The sequence below is a fragment of the Rhinolophus ferrumequinum genome, chromosome 19, assembly GCF_004115265.2.
Source record: "Rhinolophus ferrumequinum isolate MPI-CBG mRhiFer1 chromosome 19, mRhiFer1_v1.p, whole genome shotgun sequence".
Taxonomy (NCBI): domain Eukaryota; kingdom Metazoa; phylum Chordata; class Mammalia; order Chiroptera; family Rhinolophidae; genus Rhinolophus; species Rhinolophus ferrumequinum.
Window position 1 is genome coordinate 35,060,541 of NC_046302.1, and position 24,727 is coordinate 35,085,267.

The following is a 24,727-nucleotide window of genomic DNA, read 5'->3' on the forward strand; positions in this document are numbered from 1 at the left end:
CCTCTAGACGTGCTTTAGAACAAGACAGCTAGATTTCCCCATGAGCTTCCCTTCTATTCTGCTATCATTGGTCTGAGAGGCAGCAATGGGAAATCAAATTCCTTTAAAAATATTGACCCAGACTAGATACTGCTTTTTATCATTATTATTTTTTAATAAGGTATGCTTCCAGTTGCAAGTCCCTTTGTTGCTACAACACTTATTCACACGTGAAACCTTAATATTGTGTCTCCAATACTCTTGTTCTTTCTGGTTAAAGGGAGGGTTTCTCAGCATAGGAGCAAGCCCAGAGTCCTGCTGTATAAAGCATTGTAACTTAGTGCTTTCCAGTCTGACTTGCAGCACATCTGACATCCCCAGTCAATGCCCTGAGCTCCGTGGGGCCTGAGGGCCAGCAGGGAGTGTGATCTTGAAGTCAGTATCAATAACCATAGCACATAAGCTCACATCCAAGCGTACATTTTCCTTCATTCTCCGTACGGAAAGGTGAGTTCAATATGCTTCTATTTTGAAGGGAATTGAAGTTCATAGAACAAAAGGGCTATTAATGCTACACAAATCACACTGATGTTGCAGTGGACAGCTCCTGCAAATTCGTCTGGAGCTCATAAAAACCCGGAAAGCCATGTGTTCCCTGAGACCGAAAAGTGGGAAGTTGCACATTGACCTCTTTCAAAGTGAGGAGAAGAAATACTTAAAAAAAAAAAAAAAAAAAAAAGAATATAAAACACCTTCCATACCATACTCCCCATCATTCAGTGAGAGCTGAATTTGAGGTTGACCTAAATAGCCTATTGCAGAATTGGATTCGATTAAAATTCACAGCCATGACAAAGGATGTGAGCAGACTTTTGAGGAGTGAAGGCACTTATGTTGGTTGAACTTTTTGCAGCTCATTTGAATTCATGTTTGGTGACATAGGTTGACTTTTTTCCCCCAGTTAAGTTTGGCAAAGCCACAAAAATCAGGGCCAGTTTGTCAAACTGAACTGTCATATAGAAGGATTCAGGTACATCAATCAGTTTGACCCGTAGAAGAATAGTTCTTAAAACACTAAGGTACCACTGTCTTGATTTAGTCAAAGTGAACTCTAGTGTTTTAGAATCATGTTGAAGGGCCAGTTGTTACTTTTAAAATGCTATCTGGTTGTGGTACCAAGCACATATCAATCAGGTCCAGGCTTGTGTGTCAAAAGCAATTGTGAATTGCGTGATGAATTTGGGGTGTTTAGACCTCCAATATATAAATAACATTCAGGGAAATTAAGACTATGATGCTACAATTCATGTTAAATTTTACCTTATGAGGATTATCTGTACTTAGGTATCACATGGATTTCACTGGAGGATTAAAAATGGGAAGGCTTATGAAGCTCAACTGAGTAAAGGAAAAATCGATAACCCCAGAAACAAACGAGGTGTGTGGGAATGTGGAGAGGTTGGTGGTCAGGTCCAGGAGACCTGACCCAAAAGGGGCAGCATTATGTTAGTGAAATCTTGAGTAGCCTGGAAGACCCACAGGAGAGAGCAGCCATGTAGAATGGTCACACACTGGCAAAAATTGGTGGGACCTGGGATAATCCCCAACCTCTGACACCTGACAGCCACTGTCAGGTTTCACTGACAGCCGATCTTTTACCATACTTATTAATAATTCATCACCTTGGTTTAAGCTTTGCCCTATAATACTCTACATACATTTAGTAAAACTACTTTGGGGAGGGGTATGAATAGAAAGGTAGAACTCCAACGGATTTATAAATGATTGAGTCCAATATTTCACAGTCCAGATGAGGACACTGAGGCAGAGAGGTCAAGTAGCTATCATGTGAAAAGTTCACTGTGATTCCCGGACGGGAAATCACTTTCAGGCTTGTCTGTGATAATTGAATTCATTACATATGGTGCTACATGTCACTAACCTTTGAGTAATTTAACTTCAAATGCCTTCTTCCAGTTGTGGTTCTGATTCAAGGATCATTTCTTGAGATCCATTGGGGAGGTTATTAACTCATGTTTTTAGTTATCACTGAAAGCAAATACAAGCATTTGAAAAGAAGCAACAAGAGCTTTGCAGAGGGTTCTGTTGTTTCATTTAGTTGTAAAGCATACCTGCTTTTGGTGTTTTCCCTTTACTTGAGAACTTCTTTGAAAAGATTCAGGGTCTTTCCGGATTTTCTTTTTCTTTTTGTAAATTCTTCCTTTCTTTATCCGGGAAAAAAGTAGGGAGAATATTGGTACCTAATGAGTAACGAATGATGAGAAAAATGTGATTTTTCTCCTAAAGTTATGGTTACCAGCTGATCCCTCACTGAGTAATGGAAACAAAAGCTAACATTGTTGGACTGATTACCATGTGCCACACGTTGTTCTAAACACCTGATTTGATTGAACTGATTTTATCCTCACTACGATACTACCAGACGGTGAGTTACTTGCCCCAGGCGTAAGGGTCAGATTCCCAATTCCATCTCCAGCATTTTGCTTTCGGAACCCGAGGTACTAACCATTGAACATTATAGCTCCTTGTTATAGAAAACAGCCCATTTCCCTGTACTTTCTTTTTGGGGTCTCATTATTTGGATTGCCACCCTCAATGTTGAAAAATATTTAACTAACCTGGATCTCTAACACGTTAGTGTGAATCACTTATATTGATGGCTTTCCTCTGGTATAAGTGGATACTCTGATAAAGGAGGTAGGTTCAGGAGTTAGAGGCTTCACTAGGATAGGGTGATGGCAAGGGTAGGACTTCTCAAGATTCATTATCACAATGTCAAACATTTTCTTATAGCTGGTGGCTGCACCATATTTTGTAATGAAGCAGGAGATTACAGTGAGAAATCTGTCTACGAGGCTAGAGACAACATTCTGCCACATATGTGTTGTGTGACCTTGGGCAAATTACCTTCCTCCCAGGGGCCTCAGGTTTATCATCTGTGCGATCATCTTTATATTTTCTTCTTGCTCTAACCATCTCGGAACTTAAACGCTGTTTCTCCCAAAGGACCAGAGTTCTGGGAAAGTAGAAGAGTGAACCTGATCTGCAGGCGTGGACGTGCCAAATGAGCTCTCTTCTCTTGTTTTTATGTCGAGTCATTTTTGAGTGGCAAAGTGCGTGGGACTGCCTCCAAGTCAGCTCATCACTGGCAGGAAATCATCACAGTGCCTGGCATTCCTCCTACCCATTCTTTTGATTCCCCACTTTTCCACTCTCAGTCATAAGGGACAAGGGTTTCCCATTGGCCTGTTTGAGTAGAGACATTGCAGGGAGTAGAGATGAAAGAGACATAAAAGGAACTGTCAGAGCTGCCCCAAGTCTCTGTGCAGCCAGCATTGATGGGGTTCCTACCGTGTTTCCCAGAAAATAAGACCGGGTTGCTCCAAAAGACACATTAGGGCTTATATTCGGGAGATGTCATCCTGAAAAATCATGCTAGGGCTTACATTCAGCTTAGGTCTTATTTTTGAGGAAGCATAGTACTTGTGCACCTCTTCTTTAAAACAGGAGCTGCTCATGTCTAACCACTGTGCTGCACACCTGAAATTAATACAAAATAATATTGTATGTTAACAGTAATTGAAAAATTTTAAAAAGGGGGAGAAGGGAAATGAGAGGTCCAAATTTCCAGGTATAAAACAAATAAGTCATGGGGATGTAACATACAGCAAGGGGAATGTAGTCAGTGATATTGTGAGAGTGTGGGGCAGTGTTAGATGGTTGATGGACTTACCATGGGATCACTTCTTTTGGTATAGAAATGTTGAACAACTGGCGTACACCTGAAACTGATATAATGTTGTATGTTAGCTATATTTTTAAATTTTACATATATATGTAAAATATACATATACATATATATACATATATACACACACATATATATACACACACATATATATATATATATACACACACATATATATGTGTGTGTATATATATATATATATATATATTTATATACACACATATATATAACGATAAACAGGAGCTACTCCACAGCCAATTAGGCTGAATGCAGAGGTGCTTCCTGGTGTAAGAGAGAACATAATCTATAGCTTGAAAACAATCACTCACCACCAAAGACAAAAACAGCTCCTACTTCCATACTTTGCATTCTATGCGGGCACTCCTGTCCTGTTTCTTCCACTGTGAATCTTTCTGTACATTTTAAACCACTAGTATAAGTATTAAAGCAAGAGGAACTGTACTCTACAATTTGCTTTGGTCTGTTCAGAGATGTTACTACTCTGGAAATAGATGGAGGTTGTTGAGATAAACTTGGGTGGGGAGTTTATATGAAGACTGAAGGAGGAAGGGTAAGAAAGGGGAGTCATAAACACACAGATCATGGACCAAGACATCCTTCTGTTAGATCACAAGAGTCTCCCTTTCCTATTTTCCAGGAAAGATAGAATGCAGAAGAAGCCACAAGAGTATGCTATGATTTTGGCTATCTTAAGGATAAATCACTTGGTTGTGCTGAAAATCTCCTTCCAGCATGTTGATTCATGTGTTTCACTGTCAAGATGTATAGAAATCAAAACCACAGAACCTCAGGTTTCCAGTTCATACAGACTATGAAACTTCCCCCCATTTCTTCCTCCTCAGTCTCTGTCATTTGATTCTTTTGGTATGGATACTTAGCACACGGAAGCTCAGTTGACACTCAAATGGACTTATATAATTCACAGCACTGAGAATTTCAAGAAAATTAGGGGCAAAAAATAAAGAACGAAGGTACCACGTAAAAAGCTTCCCCTGCTCAACCCGTCCCTACACATACATAATGCACCAGAAAGTCAATCAAAATTTCATGATATAGTTTTCAGTTTGGTGCAAAATTGAGTGATTTGCAGTGAGTCTCAACCAGTTTGTAGAATTCCAGACCAAATGCTGTCCTCCCCAGGCACGGACTGCTGTTGGAAGGTAGCGGAGGTGGAAATTTCCACGAAAGTGGGCTCCAAAGCCAGCAGATGGCGATGTTTCTCAGTTTTACACCAAGCGTCAGGCCAGAGGCCATTAGAGATGCAGGGTGTGTGTATCAGATGGCTGTTAAATTCAGCTCAAAATCTGTAAAGGCATGACAGATCAGCTCTTATTTATTTATTTTTACTTAGAGTTGATGAATTCAATACAGTTCCATAATGGGCAAATGAACACTGTTTGTGTTGGTCACGGGAGGAGAGGAGGACTTGAATCTAAGATGGTTGAGTAACTCAGTTTTATCTCCCTCAGTTGCTTTTTAAAATGAGATTCCTCTTGCGCTGCCTTCTGGCAGCCTGGATTTAGTCAATGTGGGACCAAAGGGCACCCTGACAGCAGCTTTGTTCATTTTCTTTTCCATTTCTTTAGAAGTGGGCTCCTCCTCCACCATCAGCCACTTTGGCTCTGCAGAATCTGTGTGGGGCTGGGGCAGAGAGCCAGAGCAAGGCTGCCCAGGGTTGAGGGATGGGGGGGAGAAGGAAGGGGAGCTCCCAGGCAGCCTCTCCTGGGTTGCATCCTCAGCTATACAGGAGAATTGGAGGTGGACCCATGCCTCCCTTGCCTGAGACAGCAACTGTTACACTGAGGGCCAGGTTCTGCCTGGACAGCAACAGATTCCTTTTAAGGACACTTAGAGAAATTTGGGGAGAAAATGGGTCTTAAAATACTGCTTGTTTTCTGTGCTGTCCCATTAAGGGAAATGATACACTCTAAGATGCAAGACGTTTGGTTTTTGCCCAGAGGTACCATTTCCCCACTGTATGTTGAACTTGTTTTTTGTTGTTGTTGTTGTTTTTTAATTTGTAGCATGATCTCTTTGAAGAATATCCTCCAACCATATTTAAATTATATATTTATGAACTAGCGACCCTGACTGTATGGGTGGTGGTAGGTGTCAGGGCTTCACTGTCACCCAATTAAATCAGAATCTCTAGGAGCAGGGCCTCAGCCTACATCATTTGATCAGCTACCAAGGAGATTGTAATGTACAGCTGGCCTTGAGAACTGTCCCTCTGACCTGGGTTCTCAAAGGAAGGTCCCAGGCCCAGCATCAGCCTCCACTGAGAACTTATTAGAAATGCAAATTGTCAGCTGTCCCCAGGGGAATCAGACTGTCAAGATAGGGCCAGCGTTCTGTGTCTTAACAAGGCTTTCAAGTGATTATGTATACACTGTACACACTTCAGTACACACTGAAGTTTGAAACCCACTGTTGCTTTTGGGAGGATTAGGATTTCTCACAGTTCTTGCAGTTAGGTGGTGCCAGTGACTACCTCTAGCAATAGGCTGTGAACACAGGCGTTCTAAGTCATTTGCTGGACTCAGCTTTAAATGCTGGCACTTGACCTTCAATTTTCTCAACTACATAGGCTGTGGGATTTTAACAGATGGGAATGTAGCACGTTGGCACCCTTTTCAACTTGGATCCCTAAGTTGCTACATGTGTGTCTTATGAGTGAGAAAAAACAAAAACTTGGTTGCATTAAATGACTGAAATTTTGTGTCTGTTGATTGCCTTATAGTCAGTCTATCCTATCCAAATTAGAAAGATTATTAAAGCTGTTGTTCCAACTATTTGGTTAGATGGTACTGATAGGAAGAGAAGCTAAAGAAATGGGATACGAGATAGTTACATTAATGGAATCATAGGACTGTGGGTAAGTTCTACAATGTGGGGGTACATGGAAGCCTGGCATCTGGAGAAGAAGTTGGGGCAGACCATGAGAAAGGTGGAATGTAAGCAGGAACCCCCAACCCAGAATTTTCAAACTTAAACTTTATCCATTTACATTGGGTCTAGAACACTGGGACTCTGAGAAATGTTCGTATAGCTTGGAGTGAGTTGCACATGCTCTAAATGGGAATGAAAATGAAAAAAAAAATTCAACTTCCTATTCTGAGTTATCCAAATATACATATTTGGTATTACAGTATCTAGGCATTAGGGTCTGGATTTTACATCTGTTACGATTCTTCTTAAAGCTCTGAATTGTTGTGGTGATACTCGGGATTTGGTGGTGTTCCTCTGCCATTGTGAGAGCCCAAATCTGGGAGGGCGTTCTCCTCAGCTTAAATCCTTTCCACTTTGTCTCTCAATGACAGAAACTGCACAAATTTGTGTTCCCTCACTGAGGCAAGTGTCATTGGACTTGGTCTCTGTATTAGTCTGTTCGAGCTGCTATAACAAAATACCAAACACCGGGTAGCTTAAACAACAGAAGTCTATTGTGCCACAGTCTGAAGGCCATAAGTCCAAGATCAAGGTGGCTGAGTCCTCACCAGCTGACTTGCAGGTGGTTGCCTTCTCACTCCGTCCTAATATGGCCTTTTCTCTGTGTGCACGCTCCTGGTTTCTCTTACTCTTCTTAGAAGGACACCAGTCCTGTGGGATTAAGCCCCCACTCTTATGTCCTCATTTAACTTTAATTGTTTCCTTAAAGGCTCTATCTTCACATATCGTCACATTGGGACTTAGGGCTTAAACAAGTGAATTTTAGGGTATACAATTAGTTCATAACAGTCTTTCTCCTCAATTACTTCTTCCTGTATATATTTATAGCCATTACCCTATTAAGGCTGCTTCACAGGTCTGGCTACCTCTAATCCCCACCTCATATTTGCTAATAGAAACTTTCCCAGACCTCTGGTTTGGTATTTTTGCATTGATCTTTGTTGATTATGATTGTTCCCTCTTGCCAACAGATCACATTATTGTTGTCATCAAAATCATCACCGTCATCAGTCATATTGTCATCATAACCAGCATTTTTATATTGTTAGGGTCTGAACTAACTTCACTATACATCGATCAAGGGCATCATTCATTTGAATTTCCTGTTCCCCCATCAGTTCACTCATCTTCTCTCTTTATAACTATCACCTTTATAAATGTTCATGACATGAAAATACTGCTCTGGTCATCGAAAAGTGCCTTTGATCCTTTATGTACATCTCACTCATTCCTGTCTTTGTCCATTTATTCAAAATTATGATTTATGCCTCTTGCTTCATTAAGATACGATCCTTAGTATCTTTATAAACAATAAATGCTCACCTCTTCCCTTTAGGGATCTCTCTGTGACATAGTCCATCATTAAATTAGGAGAGCTCAACAAAAGCCGCTGCTATATCACTATGAGTTTTTCCCTCTGGGGTTGGTGTTGAAGATTTCTTAAGAGTTGATCTGATTGGGTCATTAAGATGGATGAAATAACCACATTGACTGTTCAGTGGGCTGGTTATTTCCGTCATCTTAATGAGAGAATTAGATCGACCCAAAGGCACTCCAAATCCTTATTTGATGATTGACCTAGAAGCAATCAATCTGGCCATGTTGTCCTGTTGCTCTGTATGAATCCTCAGCACCATTCAACCTGTTTCCCCCCCACAGCCCCTCTACATATGAGTTCTACAACACACACACACATACACACACACACAAACACACATGTGTGCATGCATGTGCAAGCACACAACTCCGGAGCAGTTCGTAGAGTGAATTCTGACCTCACCTCACTGGCTTTAGGATTATTCCACTTAATTGCTCTGGGCATGAATTTCCTAACAATCCTGTGTCAAATAACAAATGTGACCATTTTTGACATTGGGAAACTGGAGACCTTACACAGCTAACTCTGAGGCTGCTTCCTGTCTGCATACCTTGGAGCTGTGTCTCCTGTATTCTTTCCCTTACTTTCGCATGTCCACCTTCTACCCCTTTGCCAGTGCAACCCTCTGAAGATGTCCCTGGTTCCTCCATGATAGACTGTGTATTATCTTTTCGATCTGGCTTATTGTCATATCTGGTATATGGCTTTGGGGAATGTTAGAGCTGGAAAGGACTTTATATCTATTCATTGTCTTGACCCTACATTTTCTTTCTTTCTTTTTAATGGTTTTTTAAATTTATTTATTTATCATAACTTTTTTTTTTATTAGTTTCAGATACAGAAAACAATGTAATAGTTAGACATTTATCATATATATCTAGTTACAAGAAGCGGAGTACAGCATTAGGAATAGAGATGATGGAAATGTACTGACCCTACATTTTCAAAAGAGAAAACAACAGACTAATCAGTGACTTGCTCAGGGGCACAGATCAGACAACCTCAAACAATGAGACTTTCCATGGACTCAGGAATTCAGTACTGCGTTTTCCAGTAAATTTCATCAGGTGTCAGTGAGAGTGAAAGGACAGTTTTCACTGAAGCAGTGGGCCCTGCCAAGTCTATGGAAGACTGTGTTGTTTTGTTTTGTTTTTTCAGAAGAGGAAATAAATAATGACCCTTTCTTCTCCTCCACAGATTCATGAAACAATTGAGAATGAGACATGGAAGTCAGATAAATAGAGATTATTGGTAAAACTTGATTGAAGAATGCAGTGCAGACTTATGGTCAAAACTGCATATCTTAACAGCTTTCTTCACATTTAGATCCTGGTATGACATCCCCACCCCTTAAACATACACCTGTCTGGACCATGTGAGTTCTCGCAGTGGGGGCAGCAAGAGAAGGACCTCCCAGTGCCCCACTAGAAGGCAGACTTGGGCCATTGCCCACCTGAGCTCACTCCATGGTGGGCAGGAGCAGAACAAACAGCTGTCGCGTGCAGAATGGCTTGTGAGAGATTCCAGGGGGTGTTGCGCCTGCTCCACTCAGTGTCTTCTTCCTAAAGTCACCGGCCATACAAATCACTCCTCAGCCTCTTGGCAAGGGCTGAGGTGGCATTTTTTTTAATATCCTGAAGGTGTGGAAGTTGCTACTTTATGGGCTAAGAGAGAAACACTTGGAGGAGGGGCAGCTGTGCCTGTTTGCTTCTTGCTCTGCCTATAATTTTGCAGCCTCATAGTTGTAGGCACCTACCAGGGCCAAAAAATAATCCTGATTTTTTTCCCACAGATGTCTGAAAACATCTGCCCAGACTCAGAAGTGAGGCTTGACTGGCAATCTGTCTCTTTATTTGATGCTGAGGATGCTACAAAAGGTTTTATTTTTTTCCAGGATATTATAGAGATGGAAAATTACATTTCCTGGAGGACTTAGACTGATTTAGTTGCCTGATTGTCAGAACCTAATTAACTTAAATGGATAGACCGGTTGGAAAGGTCACATGGATTCTGGGCCCTGGAACTCCACTCTTTCCGTACTCAGATCCTAGTTCCTAGTTCCCTCAGTCATTATTTTGTGAAACTCTAGCTAATACTGCAAAACCAACATTTCCCCCGATGTTGCCTGGTCCAGGGAGCATGTGGTTTGATGTGTAAATGTCACAGAATGAGAATCACAGGAACTCTAGCTCATCCCAGCAGTATTTATTGATCCAGTCACTGGCCTGGGATTTTAGGTCTTTGATATTGAAAGCTAGAAGGAAGATACCTAGGAACTAATGGGTGTCATTCTTATCCTTCCTATTATTACTGCTTTTTTTGTGTGTGTATAGCCAGGACCAACACTCTGGGGCAAAAAGTGGAAGAGCAGCGTACTGTGAGGGGTTATGCTCAGGAGACCTAGGTTCTATCATAGCTCCACCATAGACTTGCTTTGTAATTTCAGTCAAGCTACTTCATCTCTGGGCTTTGTAAGTTCCCTTCCAGCTCTGAATTCTATGGATCTGAGGTCTCCGACCTTGGAGACATGGCCATATACAAAAGAAACAGGTATATGTGCACATGACCACTGAAAGCAGTTCCGTTTACGAGCAGGATGAAGAGGACAGGTTTAGGCCTTTGGAGACCTGAGTTGGTGGGAGGTCTTGGATTAGTCTAGACTGCTATAGTAAATGTTTTTGTCCACACTACTCTGCCTTTCAGATGCCAGTTAATTTACATTTCCTGCTATCCTTAGGCTCATTGCAATACAAGAGGCAACATGAACGGGATGCAGGTCAGCGCGCCCAGTGATTCGCGGGAGAGGAACATCTCACATTGAAGAGTATAAACTGGAGTTAGGAGAGCGGAGATATAGAGCTGTCACTGTGTGCTTTTATTGCTTGGGAAAGACATAAATAGCAGCTACTCTTCCATGCTCCAGTGATCTATAATTTGCCGTATGCTAAATATTTCATGTCGAAAGACTGAACTGTGGAACTAGCCGTGGCATTTAAATAAACCCTGTGATTGTGTCTTTAACTTGATCAGGACCAGTGAGGTTAAGTGCTTTGCCAGATGTCAAACTTGTAATGTATGGCAGAGTCAAGTTCTAATCCAGTTCTCTGCCTAGTACTCAAGTTAAATATTACTGTGCTTTTCTTCATGATATTGTCTGCATCATTCATGTGTCTATCTGTCATCCATCTATTTAGATATACACATATACCTTTAAGTATGTATGTATGTATGTGTGTGTGTTTATACACACACATGCACACACGCACAGTTGACCCTTGAACAATGCAAGAGTTAGGGATGCTGATAGCCCACACAGCTGAAAATCCGCCTATAACTTAAATTGGCCCTACATATAACATGGATTCCCAATTGCCAACTGACCCTTGAACAATGTGAGTTTGAACTATGTGGGTCAATTGAAAAATAATCTCTGTATAAGGGGACCTATACAGTTCAAACGCACATTGTTTAAGAATCAACTATGTGAGACTATATATATATATACACACACACACACACACACACACATATATGTATACATATATATGTATACATATCTTGTTGCATTAGGAATTTTCTGAAATGTGTATCTATTTGGGAGTTTAAACTATTATGTATTGAATATTCACTATGTACTGGACTGTGCTAGCATGTTGCATATATATGTCATCATGTAATACTGTCCGCAGAACCACCTATAAGAACACATTTTATTTTTCTCCAGTAGAACTGCTCATATTCAACCCCCAATCTCCTAAATACAATGTCTTAATCCACATTTTTAATCAGTGTACCATATGACCTGTCATTCATTTATTTGACAAATATTTATTATGCACTTATTATATGCCAGGCGTCGTGTGTTCACTGTTAAAGAAAAAAACAAATACAAGTACCCTATTAAGTTCAACTGTACCAAGGCCTCCTTGTTAGAAATCCTTTTACTGTGAATTCTGAACCCAGTTCAATGTTGGCTGCTGGAGAACTTGCAGTTGCAGCTGCACTTTGAGTATTTTAAGAGTGAGGCTTAGGGCACTAGATGAATATACAGAGGTTTATGTGCACTAATTCACGAGCACTAATGTCACAGAAAGCTACGTGACTTACATAGAAGCATGCAAGGCTCAGATATTTCTGTTTTACAAAAATTCTCCCTCAAAGGGACGGACCTAGGATTATGTCTTCATGACCACAAGTGATCGGTGGACCTGTGAAATGAGAAAAGTTATTAAAAAAGGTAGTCAATTTATTAACCACAAAAAATTGAGTTGTTCCAACGTTTCATGTCCCACATTTTGAAAAATATTCTATTATGGAAGTTTAAAACATATACCAAAATAGAATAGTATAATGAACCTTCCTGCACGTATCACCTTGGCTCAAAATGCGACTCATGGATAATCTTGTTTCATCGATACTCATCCCGACTTGCTTCTTCCAGAAATCTTATCTCTTCTGTAAATATTTCCCTATGCATCTCTAAAATAAAATAAGTTTTACAAAACATAACCACACTATTATTATCACATGTAAAGTAAAAATAGTTTCTTAATATCATTTAATAGTCAGTATTCAAATTTCTAACGGTTTCATAAATATTTTTTCCCCAGTTTGTTTGTTTTAATTAGGATCCAAATAAGGCCCATGTAATTGTTATTGATAGCTCTATCTGATGAGTGTCTTTTAAATTTATAAGTTCTCCTCCCATCTCTTTTTACTTCCCTTGCAGATTATTTTCAGGAGAAATTGGATCATTTGTCCTGTAGAATTTTCCACAGTCAAGATTTTGCTGATTGTAACACTGTGATGTCACCTTCCTTTTCAGCTGTATTTCCTGAAGTTGGTAGATGGATCTCTAGAGGCTTAATCAGGTTCAGGTTCTATTTGGTTTTTTGGCTCATAGGTGGTGATGTTTTCTTCCAACAGGACACAATTACTGTCTGGCTGTCGCTGTCTTTATGATGTCAGCAGCCATTGATGCTTATTGCCTTGATCTAGTAATTCATTGGGGGTTTCACAATTATAATATTCTATATTGTCTTTTAATTTATTAGCTATGGCACTTCTGTAAAGAGGAACTTTTCTTTTTAACTATTTGCTAGCCCAGGGGCTCAGTTTGCATAGGAAAGTCAGCATGGATGCTTAACTCTTTCTCTTTATTGTCCAATTTTCAAAATCATGATTCAAGCTACTATTATCTTCTAATGGATTTCAGTCAGCTTTTTAAAAAAAATATGTCGGTCTGAGCTCATTGATTTAAACACATATGTTTTAATCCATCCTAATTATTATCATTATCAGTGATCAAAATGTGTTCTTGTTGGCCAATGAGAAATTCTTCAGCCAGTTTCTGTGTCTTTTTGACAGGCCTGTATTTCTTTTTGAAAACATTACTGCAGTTTTTCATGACAAGATTTTCTGGGCCAATCTAGAGCATCTCTTGCTCCAGACCTAAATTTAGTATGTCCCCTAGGATCCTTTGTCCCTTTTGTGGGAAACAATATTTAGAGACCACCGTCTGTGTACGAAAGGCACCCATCGCTGGAAGGCTAGTTTTTAGTTTTAGGCCTTTTCTGGGAATGTTTTCAAAAGATAAAATGCAGAAGTCAGATTCAGGCCTATTGAAATTTTATAGAACGTCTTCCATTTTACATCTGTAATCTCTTTCTTCCATGTTAAGAATCCTTTGCTTTATCCCACATTATACCACTAATAGCATTAGCATAACAATATGGTTATTGGAGTCAGTCGAAGGTTTTTTTATTTTGTAGTGTTTTTTGTCTTTAGGATACATCTCAGTACTGACATATGGTAAAAATATTATGTCTTAAAAACCCTTGGAATATTTACTCTCGGTGTCATTGTGATATCAACCGGATATACATTTAGCTCATTTAATAGTATTTTCAATTTTTAGGGATTGATCGTTTTAAATTTTAAATTTGTTGTATTAATATATAAACTATTTACATGGTTCCAAAGTCAAATCAACAAAACAAAATATATTTAAAGTAGTTTGGCTTCTTTCTCTGTTGTTTCTACCTGATTCTCTTCCTCGTTTATAAGTAACCACTTATTTTTAGTATTAGGGATTTTAAAATTGTAGACATTATATATAGCATATGTGTATTACATATATATTATGTACACATTTATATATTTGTATTCCATTCTTTGTTGTATAAATTGGAGTGTACTTTCCCTCACCTTGTTTTCTTATAATATGTCCTGGATATCATTGCATATTATTAGCATGTAGAGATAATTCTCATTCCTTTTCACAGCAGCATAATACTCTGTTGTGTGGCTGGGTGATTTCTAGTTTATTCAATCAGTCTCCTGTTGGTAGACATTTGTCTTGTATCTGGTGTCTAGTCTCTTGCTATTGCAAACAGACTGAAAATGAATATATCTTGTATATATATCTTTTCGTAACTTTACCACTGAATTTTGGGATGGATTCCTGGAATTAGAATTACTAGGTCAAATGGTAAATGCACCTTCTGCTAAATTCTGTCATGGTTTTGCTATTTTTCATTCCCACCAAAAATAAAGTGCTTATTTCCCTACAATTTCACCTACAGAGTACTCTGTCCACTTTGGATTTTTGCTAACCTAATAGGTAAGAAATTATATCTCATTGTGGTTTAAATTTGCATTTCTCTTATTGTGAGCAAAGCTGAGCATCTTTTATATGGCTAAGAGCAATTTCAGTTTTTGTTTCTGTAGCTGTCTGTTCATTTTTCCAGCCCATTTTTCTATAGAGTTGTTGGGTTTTAGAAGCTATTACTATATCAGGGACATTAATCATTTTTATGCTATATAACTTGCAACTATATTTTCCTTATTTATCATTTATCTTTTTGATTTTTCACTGCCCTCCTGTTATCCTCTGATTTTCAGAAACTGCGTCACCTACCAGGCATGACCAGAACTCCCTTCTTTAGTCACCAAGAGCAGAATCATAATAATCATAATAATAAAGTGGATTATTATAAAAACAGATTCTTGGATCCCTTTGTGTTCAGATTCAACAATATTGTAATATTTTAGTGTTGTTCTAGTTCAACAGTTTTTAAAATATCATAGATTTGGTTAGATTTAGTCAGAACTGCCCCATTTATTTTTCTTTAGTTCAGCTAAAGGTGCAACTTAAAGCATATTTTTATGTTTATTGAAATTTTGCTAAATAATACTTTTGGCTAGGTTTCATCTGTATTGGTAATGAGAATACATTTGTATGACTCTAATTGGGTACATCACCCAATTCTTCTTTGAGAGGTTTATGTATAATTGTGATTCTACATCTACCAACCTCACAGGGCTTTGTGCTTATTCACTAACACCAAGGTGAGAAAAAGCTTTGGAAAGCATAAAGCATTTTAAGAATGCATCATGGCCAAATACTGTGACCCAATACTGAAGATGAGCTCAAATGTAGGAAATAATTTGTCAGTATTGACGGAGTAACATACAAATTATTAGATTTCTCTCATTTGTCAGCAACTTTCTCAACCTGTCTTACCTACGTTGTGCTTTCATATCTCATCATACTTTTATTTCGCCTGTGCATTTATATCCTGAATTTCCCTAAAAGAAAGGAAAAAGAATATGTATGTCTGTGTGTATACATGTGTGTCCCTAGGGGAGAATTTGAGAGTGTGTAGAATATTGGAAGGGCATAGAGGCTCTATCTGAATAATCCCATTTGGCTCTGAAGTTCTAGTTGCTTCCCTGAGATTCTAACACAGAGAAGGAAGGAAGAGTGAAAGATATCCGAAAAGAGTTTCACTCAAACCATGATGGAGGAAAGAAATGCCACACGCTACCAAAGAAAGCACTTATTGGCATCTATTTTTCTGAAGCCCTACACAATTTAATCTACTAAAATACAATGTTGGTCTTTTCTCATCGTCTTTTCTCATTGTCTTACTTTATGTGGATTTGTCCTGTTTCTACAACCGCATTTTAACACCCTCTTTATCAAAAACTATTCTCTGTTGCCCAGAACCTATCATTTAGGACATAGGTCATATCTTTTTCTTCCGTATAAACTTGCCCTCAATTAATCTGGTTCACCTTAATGCATTTCTTTTACACAAATGAGTTATATCGTGGGTTTTAATTAAACTGCCTTGCAGTGTGATGTGACAGATATGTGAAGTAAGAGGCCAGGACTGGAAGAAACCTTAGAGGTTATCAAGTTTAAAACCTCATTTCACTCATGAGGAAGCTGCAATCTAGAAAGCTGAAGTGCTCAAAGTTTATACATATTTCTAGCTTGACAGAACTAAGAAAAGAATCAGGTCCCTTGATCCCAGCCCAGGGTTCCTTCCCTAAATCACTTATTCTTAACTCTTGGCTCTGACAGAAACCTGCTGTGTGGCCTCAGGCAGTTCCTGTGACCTCTCTTTACCTTGGCTTTCTTGTTTTAAAAAAATGGGGCTAATTCAAATCTCACTCCTTCCATCTCAGATATGCTTTGTGGATCAGAGGAGACATGTGAATTCACATTTAAGTGACTGGGCCTAAAACCACGTGGATATAATAAAAATCTCTCCAAAGGTAATATGTTGTTTCGTAGAAATAGCCATGGAAGAAGCTTATGTGGAATCGACATTGGTTGACAATAATGATATTGATAATGCAGCAAGCTGTCTGTGTATGGGTAATGCTGGAGCTAGTGAAGCAAGGAAGAAAGCTTTAAAATTGGAATGTGAGAATACAACGCTGCATACCTCAAAATGATGCCCCAAAGACCCAAGGAATCTGTGAGTTAAGGAGATTCCATTAAAGGGAAATGCAGGGACTTGTAAAACAGTAGCCGATATGTGGTAAATTCAACATCTGTTGCTGCCATAAATTGAATTCCACTCGGAAACAGCCATATCCCCTCTAGAAATAACATTGTTCAGAAGAACATAAAGTACAGTGCAACCATGATAAAGACAAGACATGTTAACCCATTAATTTAAAGAGTCTCAATCTTATTTTTATTTGTATTTAAGCTTTTAATACTGGAATAATTAGTCATTACTAATATTTAATGACTGGCTTGCTAATTTTGTATCCCATGTTGGAGCTGAGAGCAGTTAACACGCTAACAAACTGGTCTTTAACTGTGTTAATAATCAAATTATCTGGGATTTTGACTATTATAAGCTACCGTTAACAGTTTATAACCATTATTTTTGTATTTTTTTCTTTTTAGTGGGAATAAAAAGAACTGTCCTTGAGGCTCAGACAGAAATAATGAATGCTGGCCTCTCCGGTATTTCTTCTATCAAGAAGAAAAGCTTCTGAGGCAAGTCCTGTTTTCTTAATCATTATTAGGGCTCAGCAAAGGAAATGCTGGTTCTGGTCGACTGAACAAATAGGCTCTGTCTTCTCCTCATTAGAGAGCATTCATGTGGGGCGTACTCTTGAACGGTACAACTTCCTAACTGCTGGAAAAGTTTCCATCCGTTCTCATTTGGTACAAAGAAAAGAATTAGGGATGATGCCACAAACTGCAAGCTTGGGCAAAATTTACCCCATGGAAAGACTCATAGGCCCCATGAAGGTTTGCAAACCCTGGGCTGTCTTAATGAAGTTTGTCCTCTTCATGTGGCACTCTCAGGTGAAATATTTTAAGCACTCTCATTCTCCCTCTTCTCAAAAGCCTTTCCAGAATGAAGCTAATGAACATCAGCAGATGGGAATGACAGATCACTAAAGCTTTCAAAGCAGTGATGGAATCTTAGTGGAAAGATGGCACCACAGTCTCGGCCTTGGAGACTAGCACTCTTGTGGATGGCAGGGTGTGGTTTTATTCTGGATCATCATACTCACAGGTTAGGACCTAGTCCTGCGCGGAGAACTTTTCTATGAGAACCTTTCTATTAGCCCATTTGATTCTACCACCTACTGATTTCTTTAGGCTCTTACATCAGTTTTTATCCTTGGAACATAGTGAAATAAAGAGAAACTAAATATTTACTTTTAAAAAGTTGTGGTCTCAACTTTTAAAAAAACATTTTTAGTTTTAAACATTTTAAACATTTAGCAAGTATTAGTTTTATGGTTTTAAGTTTCTCTAGAGAAAAGCCTTCCAGATAGACAAATATTTCCAAGATAGAAATTTGATTAAAAATTTCCTATGAGACCTGAACTTAATATATAAAGTATAATTTATAGAACTGATAAAATACATAAAACATACATCATGTAATATGACATATATAACACATAAAAATATATAATGACCTTCAGCACACATACACACGCTGCTGACTGTGTCCCAGGCACCACTGAGACAGTGGTTACAGCAGGGACACATCACTGGTACCTGTCTCATGGTCCACTGGGGGAGATCAGCATTGACCAGCCATGATGAGGAAGGAAGCTATTCGTTTTATGGGAATGTCTGCGGTATGGACAGGTGGGGGTCAAGCTAGTCTGGAGTCCAGAAGGAATCCTGGGGAAATGAGGTTTCAGCCAAACTGGGGACAACTTTCTCTTTTGATAAAGACCTCTGAACCTTGAAGGAAGGCGGGGCCTCTATTAAACAGTCGCATCAGCAGTACTTTCCCAAAAGAAACCTAGCATGGCTAGATGCTAGAAACAAGCTTAAAAATGACTGCAGACATTGGTGGCATGGTGGGGGTAGAAAAAGTGAAGGAAAAAATGTATTTGAGTCACAAAACTACTGTACTGATATGACCTGAAAATTCGTGCACAATTTTGAAACATTAGAAATTCAGGTGGAAAGGTTTTCATGCAATATACTTACTTACTGGAAGATGGAGGCTCTTGTTGCTAGCCACTTCTGAATGCCCTCAGAGAAAGAAGGTCTGAGGAATATTGCATCGTATCCTTGTGGCCATGACCTTGCGGTCCTGTAGTGGTGCCCTTGTTGAACTTCACACCTTGTAAGGAATAGTATGGTTGATAGAAAGTGTCCAAGCTCTTTCCTGTGTGTCACATTTTACTGAGGTATCTCTTTTCCTGGAATTCATTTTTTTTTTAATTCAGTTTTTAAAAATAATAACTTATATGTAAATTTTCAGTAACACAGCTATGCCCTTATTCCTAGGGCATGCGTGCTTCATAAAACTTTCTAGAGGACTTTTTCTTTTAAGAGAATGTGTGTGTGTGTGTATTTATGGGAGTAAGGCGCTGGGTCCCAGTATTTTGCCTTCATGCACTTGGATATCACATGCTCCGACACCTAATTATCTGACTTTGAAAACAGCTTTTATTTACTGGGCAGTAAAATAGTAAAAGGTTCAACTATGGCATCCAATTAAGCAAATCTTTTGCTTTGCTCAGCTGAAGGGAATGGAAAATTTATTTATTTTTCCTCTATTATACCTTCTTTTCATCACATTCTTGACAAGTGGCATTATTAATCCAATGATATGGTTTTTTTGTTTGATATTGAGATAATAAGACTGAATTTTAGAAACTGTTAACTCTTAAAAAGTGTATATAATTGGATTCTCTTATATTTCTCTAGTTTTATTTCCATGTACAAGTATTTTGTATTTTTTTTGCTATTTTTTGCTATTTACTGCCTTTATTCTGAGTTAAATATACAGCCAGTGTTGAATGGAATTAATATCCAAGATACGGGGATAGTGTAAGCTGCTCCTAACAATTGATTGCAATTCATTTTAAATTAGTGAATTCACTTAAATGCATTAATTGGGTCATTATATATAGTTGATCCCACATTTTATAGGAATAAAGTAATAAAGCAGTTGGCCCTGATTAATTTTGGCATCTCTGTAACTTAGGATGAGAGATGACCTATTTTCTCTGTCCTCATATTGCATGTACTGTAGCCCCGTCATTTCTCCAATTACTACTGCATAGAAAAATTAACATGATGTAGAGTTGTTGGCAAACAAAAGAGGGAGGCTGAATTATAGTACTGCATAGCCCAGACAATGGCATTTTATTATGTGGCAAAGGGATATGTATGCCAAGAGTGCGGGTATTACAAAATTATTAACCCAACCTGAGGCAGGAGATAAGCCTTCACTACTGTAAGAAAACTTGTGCTTTCTCCTGCCCTGACCACCGTCAGCCTCCCGGACCAACTCTTTCCAGTTCCCTTGGCTCTTTATTCAATTAGGCATTTACTGTGCTATTCTTTATTTAAGCTACATGCGTTGGTCTTTATTTTTCTCTAAATAAACACTTGAAGAATAAATACCATTTAAAAATATTTTCTTGTATCTCTTACAGTCAGTCTCAGCTAAATGTAGGCAAAAGTAATGGCCAAATTATCTAATTAGCATTATGTGACAACAGAACAGGCTCTAGAGGCCCATAACTGTGTCAGAAGTTGACCCTTTAGTTGCTGGATTGTTGAAATGTCCAGGTGCTTAAAGTAGGACTGGAAGAGCCAATTGTAGTCACTATTCTCTAGTCAGTTTGGAAGTATTTCAATATCTTTGGTGGATTTTTAATCCCAGATTTAGGAAAGTATATATATATTTTTAATAAATGTATTGGGGAGACAATAATTAACTAAATTATATACGTTTCGAGTGTATAATTCTATAATGCATCATCTGTATATTGCATTGTATGTTCACCACACAGAGTTAGTTCTCTTTCCATCCCCATATATTTGACCTCCTTTATCCAATTCTGCCCAACTCCCCACCCTGTGGTAACCACTAAACTGTTGTCTGTGTCTTTGAGTTTTTGTTTTGTTTATTTGTGGTTTTCATTTTATATTCCACATATGAGTGAAATCATATGGTTCTTGACTTTTTTTTGTGCCTGCCTTATTTTGCTTAGGATGATAGTCTCAAGATCCATCCATGTTGTTGAAAATGGCAGTATTTCATCTTTTCTTATGGCTGAGTAATATTTCATTGTATATGTTTCCCACATCTTCTTCATCCAATCATCTATCAAAGGACACTTCGGTTGTTTCCATGTCTCGGCCACTGTGAATAATGCTGCAATGAACATAGGAGTGCATATATACTTACGGATAAATGTTTTCAGATTTTGGGGATAAGTACCCAGAAGTGGAATTGCTGGGTTGTATGGTAATTCTATTCTTAATTTTTTGAGGAACCTCCATATCGTTTTCCATAGTGGTTGTACCAATTTACATTCCCACCAGCAGTGTATGAGGGTTCCTTTTTCTCTCCAACCTCTCCAACACTTGTTATTACTTGTCTTGTTGATAATAACCATTCTGACAGATGTGAGGTGGTATCTTATTGTGGTTTTGATTTGCATTTCCCTAATAGTAGGGAAGTTTAGCATATATCTGTTGTCCATTTGTATGCAATCTTGGGAGAAGTATCTGTTCAGGTCCTCTGCCCATTTTTTAACTGGATTGTTGTTGTTGTTGTTGTTGTTGTTGTTGAGTTGTATGAGTTCTTTATACCGTGTTTCTCTGAAAATAAAACCTAGCCAGACAATCGTCTCTAATGTGTCTTTTGGAGCAAAAATTAATATAAGACCCAGTATTATATTATGTTGTGTTATGCTATGCTATTCCATGCTATATTATGCTATGCTATGCTATGTTATGTTATATTATATTATGACTTGGTCTTGTATTATAGTAAAATAAGACCGGGTCTTATGTTAATTTTTGCTCTAAAAGACACATTAGAGCTGATTGTCCAGCCAGGTCTTATTTTGGGGGAAACACGGTATATTTTGGATATTATCCCTTTATCAGAGGTGTTGTTTGTAATTATATTCTCCCATTAGGTTGGATGCTTTGTTGTTTTTTTGATGGTTTCTTTTGCTATGCAGAAGCTTTTTAGTTTGATATAGTCCCATTCATTTATTTTTGCTTTTACTTCCCTTACCTTTGAGGTCAAATTCATAAAATCCTCTCTGAACCCAAGGTCCATAAGTTTAGTACATATGCATTCTGCTATGCATTTTATTGTTTCAGGTCTTATGTTTAGGTCTCTGATCCACTTTAAGTTAATTCTGATATGTGGTGCCAGATAGCTGTCTAATTTCATTCTTTTGCATGTGGCTTTCCAATTTCACCAGCACCATTTAGTGAAGAGACTTTCTTTTCTTCATTGTATGTTTTTGGCTCCTTTGTCAAAAATTATCTGCCCATATGTATATGGGTTTATTTATGGATTCTTGCTTCTATTCCATTGGTTTTTGTGTCTGTTTTTCTGCCATTACCATGCTGTTGAGATTATTGTTGCTCCCTACTATAAATTGAAGTCACAGAGTGTGATACTTCCAGGCTTGTTCTTTTTTCTCTGGATTGTCTTGGCTATTCAGGGTCTTTCATGATTTCATATAAATCTGATGACTTTTTTGTTCTATTTCTTTTAAAAAAGATGCCGTTGGGATTTTGATGGGCATTGCATTAAATCTGTATATTGCTTTGGGTAATATGGCCATTTTTAACTATGTTGATTCTTCTAATCCATGAACATAGAATATCTTTCCATTTCTTTGTGTTTTTTCCGTTTTTTAAATAATGTCTTATAGTTTTCAGCGTATAGATCCTTCACATCCCTTGTTAAGTTTATTCCTAGGTATTTTATTCTTTTTGTTGCAATTGCAAAATGATACTTTTTAAAAAATTTCTTATGAAAAATTTCATTGTTAATATATAGGGACACAATGTATTTTTATACATTGATTTTGTATCCTGCAACTTTACTGTATTTGTTTATTGTTTCTAATAGTTTTTTGGTGGAGTCTTTAGGGTTTTCCATATAAAGAATCATGCCATCTGCAAAAAGTGACAGTTTGACTTCTCCATGTATGATTAAAACATATAGTAAAATGTACATAGAAGGAAAGTACCTCAATATAATAAAGGCCATTTATGACAGACTCTTAGCTAATGTACTTAATGGTAAAAAACTGAATGTTTTCCTCTACAATCAGGAGCAAGACCCTGTTATTCATCACCGTTATTCAACATAGTCCTGGAAGTCCGAACCAGAGCAATCAGGAAAGAGAAAGAAATATAAAACCTCAAAGCTGGACATGAAGAGGGACAGTATTATTGTTGCTAGAATTCAGATATCCCAGTCTTTCACAGCCTGTGACTAAAGTCGTGTCTTCTTTTGACACCCAGAAATACACAGTCCTCCACGTTGCTTTCCAAAGCTCAGACTTTTACCATGTTCTTCTGTCTAAATGTCTTTGGAATGTCCAGGATGGCTGATGGGTTTGGTTCCATGGATACCTCCAGGTGTGGTTGCCTATTGCAGCCAGCTATTAGCTTCGACCTGCTGTTTATCTTTTCTTCTGTAGTCATTTCTGCCGGTGGAAAATTACCTTTCCTTAGACAGCTGCTACTGCCTCTTCGCCTCTGTCCCTAAGGTGTAGGCCAGGCTTTGCCCATAATTTCCACACAGGGAACGTTGAGGACACCTTCTGTTTCTTATAAGACTTTACAAAAAGTCAAAGGGACTATTGAGAAACTCAAATCTGGAAAGTGACAGGATTCTTCCGAAAGTCCATTTGCTATGGACCTCCTCAGCAGAATCTCCAGTGGGTCCCTTCTCCTTTTCTCTGGCTTGTTGTAAGGAACAACCATATCTAGTAGGTAAATTTTGAACAGTGTTCTTCTCAAAACCTAGAACTCAATTCTCTAAAGCCCAGAGGAAAGAAATACTTTTTGTATTCCTCTCCAGAGTTGGCTTGTCTACCACCTTCACTGACGTCTTCCCACCAACTCTAAGTCCATTTGCAGTTTCTGCCATTTCTTAAATCAGGACTACTTAGTTCTGGATCACCTCATAAGTGGAATACTAGAAGGTCCATTCTAGGTTGCCCTGAGCCCAGCCTGTCAGCCCCTTTTTAAACCTTTTCTTCAGCCTGAAAGAAACAGAAGATGAGAACCGAGTATACTTCTGTCTTGTCATGGTCTCTCCCAATGTCCTATTAGCAAATATTGAGCAATGGCACATGTGCATACATCTCAAGAGAAAACAGTTGCTTTTGGTATAGGGGAGATTCAGTCCTGATCTAGGGAGAGAACATAAAAAGCAAATACTATGATTTGCTTAGTTCTGCAAAATTATGGCCATTTTACATTACCGTAATAAACAGAACCTGACAGCTGAGTCTGAAGTACCTGTAGTCAGATCCCTTCATGGCCTTCATTCCTTCTCCAAAATAATAGGAAGACAGTGATCCCAGATAGGGATAACTATGACCATCTATCAGATTAACTCCTTCTAGAAGAAATGGACAATTTATAGCTGTGAAAATGGCTATCTTTCCCTCTTCAATAAAAACTAAAGTTATATTCTTTACCAGACACTTTGTGACATTGTTGAATTTAATTTAATATTAAAGAAAATTAGAACTATAGAGAAAATTACTAATAGAATCGTTGTGTCCCTGAGTACATGTAACGTGGAACTGTGGTGTTTATGAGACACAGATGGCACCTAAGAGTGAAAATGTCAGTCATGGAGGCTGTATAACCATGCTTAGATGGTAGAGGAGCAATTGTGAGCAGGTGATACCAGGACACGTGTGTGCAGGTAGTTTGACAAGCCTGCATTTTATTACCTCAGACATGTTTTTATCACATATCAAGATAATACTTACAGATATTAACAGGGTTTCCTTTTCCTGAACTTTTTAAAATTCCTTCCCCATCCCTTGGGGAATGG